We start from the raw sequence: 16006 nt of genomic DNA, 5'->3' as shown, positions 1-16006 counted from the left end.
ACCCCCTTTCACCCCCATTACAGTAAACACAGCGCTGCCATTCATTCCCGGACCTCCTTCATACGGCATTCAGGTTTTGGCAACTATTGTGTGGCCCTTCAGTTTTGTAGGACGATTTCCTGTTGTGTCGTTCAATACCGAAATACTGTAAGACGCGACGGGAGGTGGAGGATGGGGAACGGGTGGAAAAAGCAAATTGTTTCCACTTATTCTTTTCTCGGCTCTTTAATACAACAAAGGTCAAATCGACTTCCAAAGCTTCAACTCACACAAGCAAATTGTTGTTATTCCTCAATGAAAATATGAGACACGAGTAACATAAATCTACTATACAGCAAAGGACTTGTATACAGGATTGGCGCATGTTCACACAAAAAAATCTGCTGTGAAATCCAAATCCGCTGACAAGTTACATCATGTAATGGAGGATCTAAAAATCCCCTTCACATGGTATAAAAGATGTCAGAGAGAGAAAGAATCCACAAGTGAGTAAAAGATTCTTCTAGATAAAGGTAATTACTCTGTATATAGAATAAAACTGCTTTTATATAATCCCGCACAGCAGGGGCAGCAGGGACGGACACAGGCAGCAGAGGGCCCCTGTGCAAAGAATGTGTCTGCCCCCCCTCCATACGTCAATTGTTCAGGAACCCCCCCCCCCCTTCATATGTCACTTGATCAGGGGGGGCCCCCCCACCCATATCAGTTGCTCAGGAGGACCCCCCCCAATATGAGTTGTTAATTATTTATTAAGGCCCCCCCATATACCGCAGCTCATTCAGGCGCTCCCACATTAGGTAGCAGTCCCCCCACCATGTCACATTCTCCCCCCAGTAGGCAGGTAGTATCCCCAGATTACCCCCTCCCTCCAGTGGGCAGGTAGTACTCCCAGATTACCCCCCAGTAGGCAGATAGTACCCCTAGATTAGACCCCCCCACTAGTCAGGTTGTACCCCCAGATTAGACCCCCAGTAGACAGGTAGTATGCCCAGATTAATCCCCCCTAGTAGACAGGTAGTACCCCCAGATTAACCCCATTAGGCAGGTAGTACCCCCCAGATTACACCCCCCCCCATTAGGCAGGTAGTACCCCCAGATTACCCCCCAGTAGGCAGGTAGTACTCCCAGATTACACCCCAGTAGGCAGATAGTACCCCCCGATTAGACCCCCCCAGTAGACAGGTTGCACCCCCAGTTTAGACCCCCAGTAGACAGGTAGTATCCCCAGATTAATCCCCCCCCCCTTAGTAGACAGGTAGTACCCCCAGATTAATCCCATTAGGCAAGTAGTACCCCCCAGATTATCCCCCCAGTAGGCAGGTAGTAACCCCCAGACTAGACCCCCCCAAGTAGGCAGGTAGTACCCCCCTAGTAGGCAGGAAGTACCCCCAGATTACCCCCCCCCCCAGTAGACAGGTAGTACCCCAGATTAACCCCCCCCCCCAGTAGGCAGGAAGTACCCCCAGATTAGACCCCCCAGTAGGCAGGTAGTACTCCCAGATTACACCCCAGTAGGCAGATAGTACCCCCCGATTAGACCCCCCCCCAGTAGACAGGTTGCACCCCCAGTTTAGACCCCCAGTAGACAGGTAGTATCCCCAGATTAATCCCCCCCCCAGTAGGCAGGTAGTAACCCCCAGACTAGACCCCCCAAGTAGGCAGGTAGTACCCCCCTAGTAGGCAGGAAGTACCCCCAGATTACCCCCCCAGTAGGCAGGTAGTACCCCAGATTAACCCCCCCCCCCAGTAGGCAGGTAGTACCCCCAGATTAGACCCCCCAGTAGGAAGGTAGTATCCCCAGATTAGATCCCCCCAGTAGACAGGTAGTACCAGCAGATTAGACCCCCCAGTAGGCAGGTAGTACCCCCAGATTACCCCCCAGTAGGCAGATAGTACCCCCCGATTAGACCCCCCCACCCAGTAGACAGGTTGTACCCCCAGTTTAGACCCCCAGTAGACAGGTAGTATCCCCAGATTACCCCCCCCCCCCCTAGTAGACAGGTAGTACCCCCAGATTAATCCCATTAGGCAGGTAGTACCCCCCAGATTATCCCCCCAGTAAGCAGGTAGTAACCCCCAGACTAGACCTCCCCAAGTAGGCAGGTAGTACCCCCTAGTAGGCAGGAAGTACCCCCAGATTAACCCCCCCCCCCACCACCAGTAGGCAGGTAGTACCAGCAGATTAGACCACTCTCAGTAGGCAGGTAATACTCCCAGATTAACCCCCCAGCAGACAGGTAGTACCTCCAGATTAGACCCCCCTACCCCCAGATTAGACCCCCAGTAGACAGGTAGTACCAGCAGATTAGACCCCCCAGAAGACAGGTAGTACCGCCAGATTAGACCCCCATGTAGACAGGTCGTACCACCATATTAGATCCCCCCAGTAGACAGGAAGTACCCCCAGATTAGACCCCCCCATATAGACAGTTCGTACCACCATATTAGATCCCCCCAGTAGACAGGAAGTACCCCCAGATTAACCCCCTCCCCCCAGTAGACCAGTAGTACAACCAGGTACCTTTTTAATTGCTGGAGATTCAGGGCAGCACCATCCCCCAGATAAGTGCCAGCACAGCCGCTGTGTAATGACGGCCCTGTTGTGTGAGGGGGCCTGCTGCTCTTTCAAAGGGCGGCGGGCCCCCTCACACGCTGGGCGCCTGTGCAGCTGAACCGGCTGCAAAGGTGAAATGTCCACCACTGGGGGCAGTTTTATAGTAGTTATATTCTTATAGAGAGGAGGCAGTATTATAGTAGTTATATTCTTGTATATATAGGAGCAGTATTATAGTAGTTATATTCTTGTATATAGGAGCAGTATTATAGTAATTATATTCTTGTATATAGGAGCAGTATTATAGTAGTTATATTCTTGTATATAGGAGCAGTATTATAGTAGTTATATTCTTGTATATATAGGAGCAGTATTATAGTAGTTATATTCTTGTATATATAGGAGCAGTATTATAGTAGTTATATTCTTGTATATAGGAGCTGTATTATAGTAGTTATATTCTTATATATAGGAGGAGTATTATAGTAGTTATATTCTTGTGTATAGGAGACAGTATTAGAGTAGTTATATTCTTGTATATAGGAACAGTATTATAGTAGTTATATTCTTGTATATAGGAGCAGTATTATAGTAGTTATATTCTTGTATATAGGAGTGTTACGCCTAGCGCTCCGGGTCCCCGCTCCTCCCCGGAGCGCGTACGGCGTCTCTCTCTCCGCAGCGCCCCGGTCGGTCCCCCTGTCCTGGCCGTTGGGGATGCGATTCGCACAGCGGGACGCGCCCGCTCGCGAATCGCATCCCAGGTCACTTACCCGTTCCCGTCTCCTGCTGTCATGTGCTGGCGCGCGCGGCTCCGCTCTCTAGGGCGCGCGCGCGCCAGCTCCCTGAGATTTAAAGGGCCAGTGCACCAATGATTGGTGCCTGGCCCAATTAGCTTAATTGGCTCCCACCTGTTCCCTGGCTATATCTAGTCTCCTCCCTTGCACTTCCTTGCCGGATCTTGTTGCCCTTGTGCCTAGTGAAAGCGTTTTGTGTGTTTATAGCCAGTGTACCAGATCTCCTGCTATCTCCCCTGACTACGAATCTTGCCGCCTGCCCCCGACCTTCTGCTACGTCCGACTTTGCTTCTGCCTACTCCCTTGTACCTTGCCTATCTTCAGCATCTTCAGCAGCCAGAGAGGTGAGCCGTTGCTAGTGGATACGACCTGGTCACTACCGCCGCAGCAAGACCATCCCACTTTGCGGCGGGCTCTGGTGAAAACCTGTAGTGGCTTAGAACCGGTCCACTAGCGCGGTCCTCGCCATCCCTCTCTGGCACAGAGGATCCACTACCTGCCAGCCGGCATCGTGACAGTAGATCCGGCCATGGATCCCGCTGAGGTTCCCCTGCCAGTTGCCTCTGATATCACCACGGTGGTCGCCCAGCAAGCCCGACAGATCGCCCATCTAACCCACCAGCTGTCGGAAATGTCCACCATTGTGCACCAACATTCGCAACTTCTTCAACAATCATCTCCTCCGCCAGCTCCTGCACCTCCTCCGCAGCGAGTGGCCACTCCTAGCCTCCGCCTGTCCTTGCCGGACAAATTTAATGGGGACTCTAAGTTTTGCCGTGGCTTTCTTTCGCAATGTTCATTGCACTTGGAGATGATGTCGGACCAGTTTCCCACTGAAAGGTCTAAGGTGGCTTTCGTAGTCAGCCTTCTGTCTGGAAAAGCCCTGTCATGGGCCACACCGCTCTGGGACCGCAATGACCCCGTCACCGCCTCGGTACACTCCTTCTTCTCGGAAATTCGAAGTGTCTTTGAGGAACCTGCCCGAGCCTCTTCTGCTGAGACTGCCCTGCTGAACCTCGTCCAGGGTAATTCTTCCGTTGGCGAGTACGCCATACAATTCCGTACCCTTGCTTCTGAACTTTCCTGGAATAATGAGGCCCTCTGCGCGACCTTTAAAAAAGGCCTATCCAGCAACATTAAAGATGTTCTGGCCGCACGAGAGACTCCTGCTAACCTGCATGAACTCATTCATCTAGCCACTCGCATTGACATGCGTTTTTCTGAGAGGCATCAAGAGCTCCGCCAGGAAAAAGACTTAGATCTCTGGACACCTCTCCCACAGTCTCCACTGCAATCTGCGCCTAGGCCTCCCGCCGAGGAGGCCATGCAAGTGGATCGGTCTCGCCTGACCCTGGAAGAGAGGAATCGCCGTAAGGAAGAGAATCTTTGTCTGTACTGTGCCAGTACTGAACATTTTTTGGTGGAGTGCCCAATCCGTCCTCCACGTCTGGGAAACGCACGCTCGCACCCAGCTCTCGTGGGTGTGGCGTCTCTTGATGCTAAGTCGACTTCTCCACGTCTCACGGTGCCTGTTCGGATTTCTACGTCAGCCAGCTCTCCCCTCTCAGCCGTGGCCTGCCTGGACTCTGGAGCTTCTGGGAATTTTATTCGGGAGTCCTTAGTGAATAAATTCCGCATTCCGGTGACCCGTCTTGTCAAGCCACTCCACATTTCCGCGGTCAACGGAGCCAGATTGGACTGCACCGTGCGTTATCGCACGGAGCCCCTCCTAATGTGCATCGGACCTCATCACGAGGAAATTGTATTTTTTGTCCTTCCTAATTGCACTTCTGAAGTTCTCCTTGGACTACCCTGGCTTCAACACCATTCCCCAACCCTGGATTGGTCCACTGGGGAGATCAAGAGTTGGGGTCCCTCTTGTTCCAAGGACTGCCTTCAACCGGTCCCCAGTACTCCCTGCCGTGACCCTGTGGTTCCTCCTGTATCCGGTCCCCCTAAGGTCATTAAGGACTCTGCCTGCCACAAGAAATACCTCTCCCCCCCTCCCAGTCCCATCAGGCAAACCTCTGTGTCCCCTCTTGGCCCTCGTCCTGGTGTCACACTGCCCCGTGCCAAGTCTCGCCCTCTGCCCTCCCTCCCCATCCCTACTCCTGCTGTTCCGCCTGCTGTTGAGGAATCCCTCCATCCTTTCCCGGTGTCCTCATCCCAGGGGAGGCAGTTACCAGACAAAGGGAAGGGGAGACCTAAGGGGGGGGGTACTGTTACGCCTAGCGCTCCGGGTCCCCGCTCCTCCCCGGAGCGCGTACGGCGTCTCTCTCTCCGCAGCGCCCCGGTCGGTCCCGCTGACCGGGAGCGCTGCCCTGTCCTGGCCGTTGGGGATGCGATTCGCACAGCGGGACGCGCCCGCTCGCGAATCGCATCCCAGGTCACTTACCCGTTCCCGTCTCCTGCTGTCATGTGCTGGCGCGCGCGGCTCCGCTCTCTAGGGCGCGCGCGCGCCAGCTCCCTGAGATTTAAAGGGCCAGTGCACCAATGATTGGTGCCTGGCCCAATTAGCTTAATTGGCTCCCACCTGTTCCCTGGCTATATCTAGTCTCCTCCCTTGCACTTCCTTGCCGGATCTTGTTGCCCTTGTGCCTAGTGAAAGCGTTTTGTGTGTTTATAGCCAGTGTACCAGATCTCCTGCTATCTCCCCTGACTACGAATCTTGCCGCCTGCCCCCGACCTTCTGCTACGTCCGACTTTGCTTCTGCCTACTCCCTTGTACCTCGCCTATCTTCAGCATCTTCAGCAGCCAGAGAGGTGAGCCGTTGCTAGTGGATACGACCTGGTCACTACCGCCGCAGCAAGACCATCCCGCTTTGCGGCGGGCTCTGGTGAAAACCTGTAGTGGCTTAGAACCGGTCCACTAGCGCGGTCCTCGCCATCCCTCTCTGGCACAGAGGATCCACTACCTGCCAGCCGGCATCGTGACAAGGAGCAGTATTATAGTAGTTATATTCTTGTATATAGGAGGTAGTATTATAGTAGTTATATTCTTGTATATAGGAGGCAGTATTATAGTAGTTATATTCTTATATATAGGAGCAGTATTATAGTAGTTATATTCTTGTATATAGGATCAGTATTATAGTAGTTATATTCTTGTATATAGGATCAGTATTATAGTAGTTATATTCTTGTATATAGGAGCAGTATTATAGTAGTTATATTCTTGTATATAGGAGCAGTATTATAGTAGTTATATTCTTGTATGTAGGAGGCAGTATTATAGTAGTTATATTCTTGTATATAGGAGCAGTATTATAGTAGTTATATTCTTGTATATAGGAGCAGTATTATAGTAGTTATATTCTTGTATATAGGAACAGTATTATAGTAGTTAAATTCTTGTATATAGGAGCAGTATTATAGTAGTTATATTCTTGTATATAGGAGGAGTATTATAGCAGTTATATTCTTGTATATAGGAGCAGTATTATAATAGTTATATTCTTGTATATAGGAGCAGTATTATAGTAGTTATATTCTTGTATATAGGAGCAGTATTATAGTAGTTATATTCTTGTATATAGGAGCAGTATTATAGTAGTTATATTCTTGTATATAGGAGCAGTATTATAGTAGATATATTCTTGTATATAGGAGCAATAATATAGTAGTTATATTCTTGTATATAGGAGCAGTATTATAGTAGTTATATTCTTGTATATAGGAGCAGTATTATAGTAGTTATATTCTTGTATATAGGAGCAGTAGTATTATAGTAGTTATATTCTTGTATATAGGAGCAGTATTATAGTAGTTATATTCTTGTATATAGGAGCAGTATTATAGTAGTTATATTCTTGTATATAGGAGCAGTAGTATTATAGTAGTTATATTCTTGTATATAGGAGCAGTATTATAGTAGTTATATTCTTGTATATACGAGCAGTATTATAGTAGTTATATTCTTGTATATAGGAGCAATAATATAGTAGTTATATTCTTGTATATAGGAGCAGTATTATAGTAGTTATATACTGCTGGAAACTTTGGTTTCTAGCATGATGTTGAGGTTTCTGTGACACATACCACCTACTCAACCACTATACATAGCAACCAGGGTGCCTCCAGCTCTTGTAAAACTACAAATCCCAGCATGCCCGGACAGCCGAAAGCTATCTGGGCTTGCTGGGAGTTGTAGTTTTGCAACAGCTGGAGGTCCCATGGTTGTGAAGTACTGCTCTATTCTTATGTGGTTATTAGAGTAATCATATTCTGCAGTCACAGTCGCTGAACAGGCGGCATTATGAAGCTATAGTGTTTTTTTCTCGCAGCCAGGTACCTAATTCCCTACCCGGAATAGCTTTGCACTATTATCACTAAAGCAAATAATTCCATATGCTCCCGCATCCATGCATGTGAATGTGTCCTCCCTTGATAAATAACATAACAGCTGATTTCTTAAAGCGTCCCCCGGGTGCTATCAGCGTGTCGCTGCATACGCCTATAAAGGGTTTTCATTCCTCATCAGCAAGATCTCCATTAATTACCGGCAGCACGAGGCCGTCCTCTCCGCAGACACTTGTAACGTTCACCGTTTTACTTTATCTGGCCTAGAAATGACAGGTAAAATTCTCAATTATTCCGAGCCTCGCGTTCTACCATTTCCCGTGCGCCTCCACAATTGTGGCGCCTCAGACATAAACATGAAAAAATAAAGATTTTCTTTTGCTTGCAAAAATGTCCAATTTGTATCTAAATAGCTAGCAATGGGAGGCAGCGAGGTAGAAAATGTTAGCCGCTCCACGTACCAGTACACGTAAAGAGTAGCTCCCACCATCCTTTTTTTTCTGTCCCTGCCTATTGCCCACCTATCCCTAACCCCCTCCCTGCCTTTAATTTTTTTTTACTATATTAAAAATGTATTTTTGTCTGCCTGGTAGTGTGCCAACTACCAGGCAGACTTCCCAAGCAGAGGTGACATCACTGATGCCTGCTGGGAGGGCCGACTTCCGCCCTTAGTTCTTCTACACCGGGTGCCTCCAGCTTTTTCACCACTACAACTCCCATCTATTGACATCTATTGGCGGTCAGGGCATGCTGGGAGTTGCAGTGTTGAAACAACTGGAGGCACCCTGTGTTAAAAACAATATCCTTCCATGGCCGCGGTGCAACCCCCCCCCCCCACGCTTGTCAGTTACTTTGCTGCGACAATTAACGCTGTAATAAACCCCCCCCGTACCCCGCGACAATTAACGCTATAATACACCCCCCCGAACCCCGTGACAATTAACGCTATAATACACCCCCGAACCCCGCGACAATTAACGCTATAGTACACCCCCCCAGAACATCGCGACAATCAATGCTATAATACCCCCCCCCCCCCCGGGCCCTGCTACTTGAACCCCACCGCGCAACCCACTCCCCCTCTTACCAAACTGCAGGACAGTTCGGCAGCAGCAACGGGATGCCAAGAGGTGGGGCCGGCGTGCAAGGCCAGGGAGCAGGGGAGCCAATGCGCGCTTCTTCTGTTCACAGCACTCGCTCCCGCCTGTCTGATTGACAGGCAGGGTGCGAGTGCAGCCTGAGTGAATTCGGACCGATTGCCCGGCCGGCATTGGTCCGAATTCAGGCGTGACATCATGCCAGGCTGCAGCCAGCCACTAGGAGGGAGACCCCTAGTGGCCGATTTTCAAATGTAAAATACAGTATGTTAATTAAAAAAATAATAATAATTAAACTATATTAGAGATATGCTGTAGTGCATAAGTACTACAACATATCAACAACAAAAAAAGTTGGTGACAGTGCCCATTTAAAGGGGTACTCCATCCCTAGACATCTTATCCTCTATTCAAAGGATAGAGGATAAGATGTCTGATCACGGGGATCCCGCTGCTGTGGACCCCTGTGATCTCCCTGTTGCACCCAGCGTTTGTTTCGAGCGTTGGGTGCTGCGCCGAAGGCCACGTCCATTCAATGCAAGTCTATTGGAGGGGGTGTGATGGCCCCCTCCCATAGACTTGCATTGAGGGATGTGGACGTGATGGCACAAGCGGGGTGTTGCCGTGACGGCACGAGCCTCTGCCTCACATAGCCAGTCATCCGGCATGGAGCGTAGGGTGCCACAGCCGAAACAACTTTCAGTCTTGTCATCTCTAATAGTTTTTATGGTTCTTATTTCTTCTATACTGTATGTTATTATATTGGGCAATTAACCTATGCTGATTCTACTTGGCCCTTAGTTCCCAGTCTGTCCCCTGATGATGCCACCATCATTTGGGTGAAACACATAGTGACATATTTGTTTAACACAGTGGCCTCCAAACTGTGGACCTCCAGATGTTGCAAAACTTCAAATTCCAGACAGGTCATCTCTAATAGTTTATATGGTTCTTATTTATTGTATATTTTAGTATATTGGGCAATTATACCATATTGATTCTACTCGGTCCTTTGTTCCCAGTCTGTCCCCTGATGATTCCACCACCATCTCGATGAAACACGTAGTGACATGTTTGTTTAGTGCAGCAGTCTCTGTTGCAAAACTACAATTTCCAGCCTGATCGTCTCTAATAGTTTCTATGCTTCTTATTTCTAGTATATGTTAAAATATTTGGCAATTATCCTATGTTTATTCCACTTGTTCCTTTTTATTCTCAGTCTGTCCCCTGATGATGCCACCACTATTTGGGTGAAACACGTAGTGACATATTTGTTTAATACAGTGCTCTTCAAACTATGGACCTTCAGATGTTGCAAAACTACAACTTCCAGCATGCCCGGACAGCCGTTGGCTGTCCGGGCATGCTGGGAGTTGTAGTTTTGCAACATGATATACTCAATGCACCCATTTCTAATTCGCCTGGCATGAGAAGTGCTACGAAGAAATCAAGACTTACTTTTTGCGAGATGCAAACAACACGGAGACAGTGTCTTTTCAGAAGTGGTGAGACGCCGGGGCTTGTACTGTTCCCAGTCTTAATGAAGCCCCTGAGTAAAGTGGGTCTTAGAAACGACAGAAAGGCCCTAATTTCCCAATCAAACCACCGCGGGCGCCAAGAACATCCTGTCCATGCACTGGAATGTGTTTCGCTGCTTACTGGCAATCAGTGTTGTATACTGCGCAACGTTATATCCAAAATTATCCGAGCCCACACACACCGGCTGTTCCCCTATCCTCTGACTTCACATTACACAACAAGACAGACACATTGAATGGCTTTTTAGTTATGTAAGAGATGCAGGAGAGATGAGTTTGGCATTTGGCGTGGCTCCTATGGTCGCCATGTGTTATCTGTTGTTTAACTTAGAACTGCGGTCGGAGGTGAACATATTGGCCGCTTAACCAATTCAGCTGCACAAGGGCCTTAGGAAATGAATAGGTTACACACTCACTAGGGGGGGGGGGGGGGGTCCTCAGACAACCAAGCAATAGGGCTCCCATCATTTGGGCCCCCTTGCACTGGCAAGGTTTCCCTTTCATAGTTAGAAACATCTCTAATAGTCTACAGTTGTGTAGGGGTTAATGGTAACATTTCTTGTGGTCTAGGGCAATGCAGGATTTAAAGGGGTACTCCGGTGGAAAACATTAAGGATGCCAATACCCACTGCAATACTCTAGACCACCAGGATAATTACCTTATCCTCTGCACTACTCTAGACCACAAGGGATGTAACCAAGAACCCCTGCACTACTTGTGAACACCAGAGGATTTACCATTAAAGGGGTACTTTTAAACATTTTTTTTTAAATCAACTGGTGCCAGAAAGTTAAACAGATTTGTAAATGACTTCTATTAAAAAATCTTTACCCTTCCAGGACTTTTAAGCAGCTGTATGCTACAGGGGAAATTCTCTTCTTTTTTAATTTCTTTTTTGTCTTGTCCACAGTGCTCTCTGCTGACACTTGATGCCCGTATCAGGAACTGTCCAGAGCAGGAGAAAATCCCCATTGCAAACCTATGCTGCTCTGGACAGTTCCTGATACGGACAGAGGTGTCAGCAGAGAGCAATGTGGACAAGAAAAGACAATAATTTGCTATGTAGCATTCAGCAGCTGATAAGTACTGGAAGGATTAAGATTTTTTTTAACAGAAGTCATTTACAAATGTGTTTAACTGGCACCAGTTGATTTAAAAAAAATGTTTAAAAGTACCCCTTTAATGGTAAATCCTCTGGTGTTCTCAAGTAGTGCAGGGGTTCTTGGTTACATCCCTTGTGGTCTAGAGTAGTGCAGAGGATAAGGTAATTATCCTGGTGGTCTAGAGTAGTGCAGAGGGTATTGGCATCCTCCCTGGTGGTCTACAGTAGTGCATAGAATAATGGTAACCTTCCGTGTAGTTTAGAGTATTGCAGATAAAAATTGTAACATTCCTGGTGGTCTTGGGTAGTGCTAAGGTTAATACTAACATCCCTGGTTTTCTAGAGTAGTGCAGAGGATAATGTGATAGCATTAACATAGCATAGCATAACATAGCCCAAGTGGAAATTTTTTTTTACTAACAATGGGATCTCATGAAACCACAATCCATTGTGTCAAATTTAGTACTGCGGTGGTGCACGGAAGAAGCAAAAGGGACAAAAAATACCAGAATAAATGAGAGATCCGGGAATGGCATGGGGGGGGTTGGGGGGGCTCAGAGGCTCCTGTTGCACAAAACTACCAGTTGTAGCCTCTTAGAGGCCGAAAGAAGTGCACTTGTTGCACAAAACTTTCGGTTGTAGCCTCTTAGAGGCCAGAAGAAGTGCACCTGTTGCGCAAAACTACCAGTTGTAACCTATTAGAGGCCAGAAGAAGGACACCTGTTGCGCAAAACTACCAGTTGTAGCCTATTAGAGGCCAGAAGAAGTGCATCTGTAAAACGAAACTACTGGTTGTAGCCTATTAGAGGCCGGAAAAAGGACACCTGTTTCACCAAACAACTGGTTGTAGCCTCTTAGAGGCCGGAAGAAGGGCACCTATTGCGCAAAATGACTGGTTGAAGCCTGTTAGAGGCCAGAAGAAGTGCACCTGTTGCGCAAAACTACTGGTTGTAGCCTCTCAGAGGCCGAAAGAAGTGCACCTGTTGCACAAAACGACCAGTTGTAGCCTTTTAGAGGCAGGAAGAAGTGCATCTGTTGCGCGAAAAGACCAGTTGTAGCCTCTTAGAGGCCAAAAGAAGTGCGCCTGTTGCACGAAACTACCGGTTGTAGCCTCTTAGAGGCCGGAAGAAGGGCACCTGTTGCACAAAACTACCAGTTTTAGCCTCTTAGAGGCCAAAAGAAGTGCACCTGTTGAACAAAATGACCAGTTGTAGCCTTTTAAAGGCAGGAAGAAGTGCACTTGTTGCGCGAAACGACCAGTTGTAGCCTCTTAGAGGCCAAAAGAAGTGCACCTGTTGCACGAAACTACCGGTTGTAGCCTCTTAGAGGCCAAAAGAAGTGCACCTGTTGCACAAAATGACCAGTTGTAGCCTTTTAAAGGCAGGAAGAAGTGCACCTGTTTCACAAAATGACCAGTTGTGGCCTTTTAAAGGCAGGAAGAAGGGCACCTGTTGCGCGAAATGACTGGTTGAAGCCTCTTAAAGGCCAGAAGAAATGCACCAGTTGAATAAAATGACCTGTTGTAGCCTTTTTGAGCCCGGAAGAAGTGCACCTGTTACGCAAAACGACCGGTTGTAGCCTCTTAGAGGCCGGAAGAAGTGCATAAGTTACGCAAAACAGATTTTTTCTGATTTATTCAGATACAATGTAATATGTTGACTGTAGACTGTGGTTAATGTATTCCATCCCGATCCCCATGGAACGTCCTCCACAGATATGTTAAGCAGCAATACACAGGAGCTTTGGCGCACACATCATCGCTCTTATCGATTTTCTGATTTCAGGTTCATTTGTATGATCCCGTGTTCATATATTCTACTCCTAAGCGCATTAAACTCCCACCAATCTGCCCCTCCCTGACACCGCGCCGCAGCGGGCCCTGATGCAAATAAGAAAGGAATGAAATAAAATGTACTGGGAAGAAGCGATCAGCAATTAACCCGGGGTCAGCGCCGCGCCATTGATCTAAGAGCACCTGAATGGACACGGGCAGTAGACTTACAGCTTCATGCATGTCATAGAGAGGATCTTCAGAAGACTCACCCCAACCTGCTGCTCTACTGCCATAGAAGAACTACAACCCCCATCATGCTCTTACAGCTTTGGTCTTTATAGACCAATGATTTAAAGGGGTACTCCACTGGAAAACAGTTTTGTTTAAATCAACTGGTGCCAGAAAGTTAAACAGATTTGTAAATTACTTCTATTTAAAAATGTTAATCCTTCCAGTACTTATCAGCTGCTGTATGCTCCAGAGGAAGTTCTTTTCTTTTTGAATTTCTTTTCTGTCTGACCACAGTGCTCTCTGACACCGGACAGTTCCTAAAATGTTGGTGATGAGACCAAAAATCAGCAATTCTGGACTTTGGTATTTTTTTTTTTTTTTTTACATTTACGCCATTCACCATACGGTTTCAATAATGTTATATTTTAATAGTTCAGACATTTCTGCACGCGGAAATACCAAATATTTTATTTGGAAAATGCAAAAGGGTGGATACCGTAATTAAACATTGAACAATGCCGTGCTAGGAGAACGCCCAAACCTCCAGCACTTCTTGCGTTTTAGATGCCATGATCGTCTTTGATCGCAGCATCTAAAGGGTTAATGTCAGCCATCGGCAAGATAGCAGCCATTACTCACTGGGTATAAAGCATACTATGCTCGAGAGTGCACGCTTCATACTCCTTGTTGATGACAAGGGCACATGTATGCCCCGTGCCATTAAAGGGGTATTCTGCCCCTAGACATCTTATAAAGATAGGGGATAAATTGTATGATTGCCGGGGTCCCGCCGCTGCACCCGGTGTTTGTTTAGAGCGTCGGGTGCAGCTCTGGAGGCTCCTGACTTCACGGTCACGCTAACTCGTGATGTGATGGACACGCCCCCTCAATGCAAGTCTATGGGAGGGGGCGTCACGCCCCCTCCCATAAACTTGCATTGAGGGGGCGTGACCGTGACATCACGAGCGGGCGTGACCATGACGTTTCAAGCCTCCACTCGCCATCGCCAGTCATCCGTCACAGAGCGAAGTGCGCTCTGTGCACCAGATGTCTGGGGTGCTGCAGCCGAGATGTTTGGGGGGGGGGGGGTCCCCAGCGGCAGGACCCCTGCGATCAGACATCTTATCCCCTATCCTTTGTATAGGGGTTAATATGTCTAGGGGCGTAGTACCCCTTTAACGTGTGATAGCTTGTGGACTATCCTGCGGGGGTCCCGCCGCTGCACCCGGTGTTCGTTTAGAGCATCGGGTGCAGCTCTGGAGGCTCCTGACTTCACGGTCACGCCCACTCGTGATGTCACGGCCACACCCCCTCAATGCAAGTCTATGGGAGGGGGCGTGACGGCCATCACGCCCCCTCCCCTAGACTTGCATTGAGGGGGCGTGGTCGTGATGTCACGAGCGGGCGTGACCATGACGTTTTAAGCCTCCGCTCGCCATCGCCAGTCATCCGTCACGTAGCTTAGTTCGATCTGTGCACCGGATGTCTGGGGTGCTGCAGCCGAGATGTGGGGGGGTCCCCCGCGATCAGACACCTTATCCCCTATCCTTTGGATAGGGAATAATATGTCTAGGGGCGGAGTACTCCTTTAACGTGTGATAGCTTGTGGACTATCCTGTAAGGGAATTTTAGGAAATAGAAGCCGCTCCCTGTAAAAAGATCAAAAAAATTAGTACTTAGTCTGAAATCAATGGTAGGACCAACAATTGAAACACCTCATAGTGTAAAACTGCTTGACCCACAGATCTAGGGACCCCGACATCATCTGGAGATGACAAAAAAGGGGTTAAACCAGACAGTCCCTGGGTGTGGGTGAGATCACACGAGCCCCTGTGACATCACCGTGACATCACTGACCCCACACATGACGCATCTCCGAGCCTGAGTGTGTGTCCGGCGTCTATAGCCGCCTATGAAGACTCCCATTATTTCATGTATATTATCCAGCTCATTAATCCCGGGCTTTGATGTATATTAATGGCATCTTGCAGATTTTTTTTGCTCTTTCTGTTAAAGTACAAAGGAGCTATTAGCCAGGAAAGTAATTAATCTTTATTAGCCGAGGTCTTCTCTGTTGTCACGTAATTGCCTGAAGGACGCAGTTCACACAGGCCAAGTAACTAGGCAGAACAACTGGTCTGGAGGGATGGGGCTGGTAAATATACAAACCTAAAATCTTAATAAATATATATATATATATATATATATATATATATATATATTGTATATAGATACAATGTGTCCTTGAAATGTCCTCTATTGCCAACTGGTTTCCATTCTGAGCAATGGTCTCTATGATATCAGTGATTGAGTGACATTAGAGATTAGAGAACTTACAGTAAATTCGATTCGTCACGAACTTCTCGGCTCGGCGGTTGCTGACTTTTCCTGCATAAATTAGTTCAGCTTTCCAGTGCTCCGGTGGGCTGGAAAAGGTGGATATATTCCTAGGAAAGAGTCTCCCAGGACTGTATCCACCTTTTCCAGCCCACCGGAGCACCGGAAAGCTGAACTAATTTATGCAGGAAAAGTCATCAACTGCCGAGCCGAGAAGTTCGTGACGAATCGAATTTACTGTAAGTTCGCTCATCTCTAGGTGATATCCAATGTGGT

General features: G+C 47.8%; 1 protein-coding gene across 1 annotated transcript in view; it reads right to left on the bottom strand.

Annotated features, from left to right (window-relative positions):
• Positions 1-16006, bottom strand: part of ADGRB1 (adhesion G protein-coupled receptor B1) — a gene marked incomplete in the record, with an annotated part of 689450 nt that overhangs the window by 636141 nt on the left and 37303 nt on the right.

The sequence above is a fragment of the Hyla sarda genome, chromosome 5 (genome assembly GCF_029499605.1).
Source record: "Hyla sarda isolate aHylSar1 chromosome 5, aHylSar1.hap1, whole genome shotgun sequence".
Classification (NCBI taxonomy): Eukaryota; Metazoa; Chordata; class Amphibia; order Anura; family Hylidae; genus Hyla; species Hyla sarda.
This window is presented reverse-complemented; position numbering and strand designations above follow the sequence as displayed.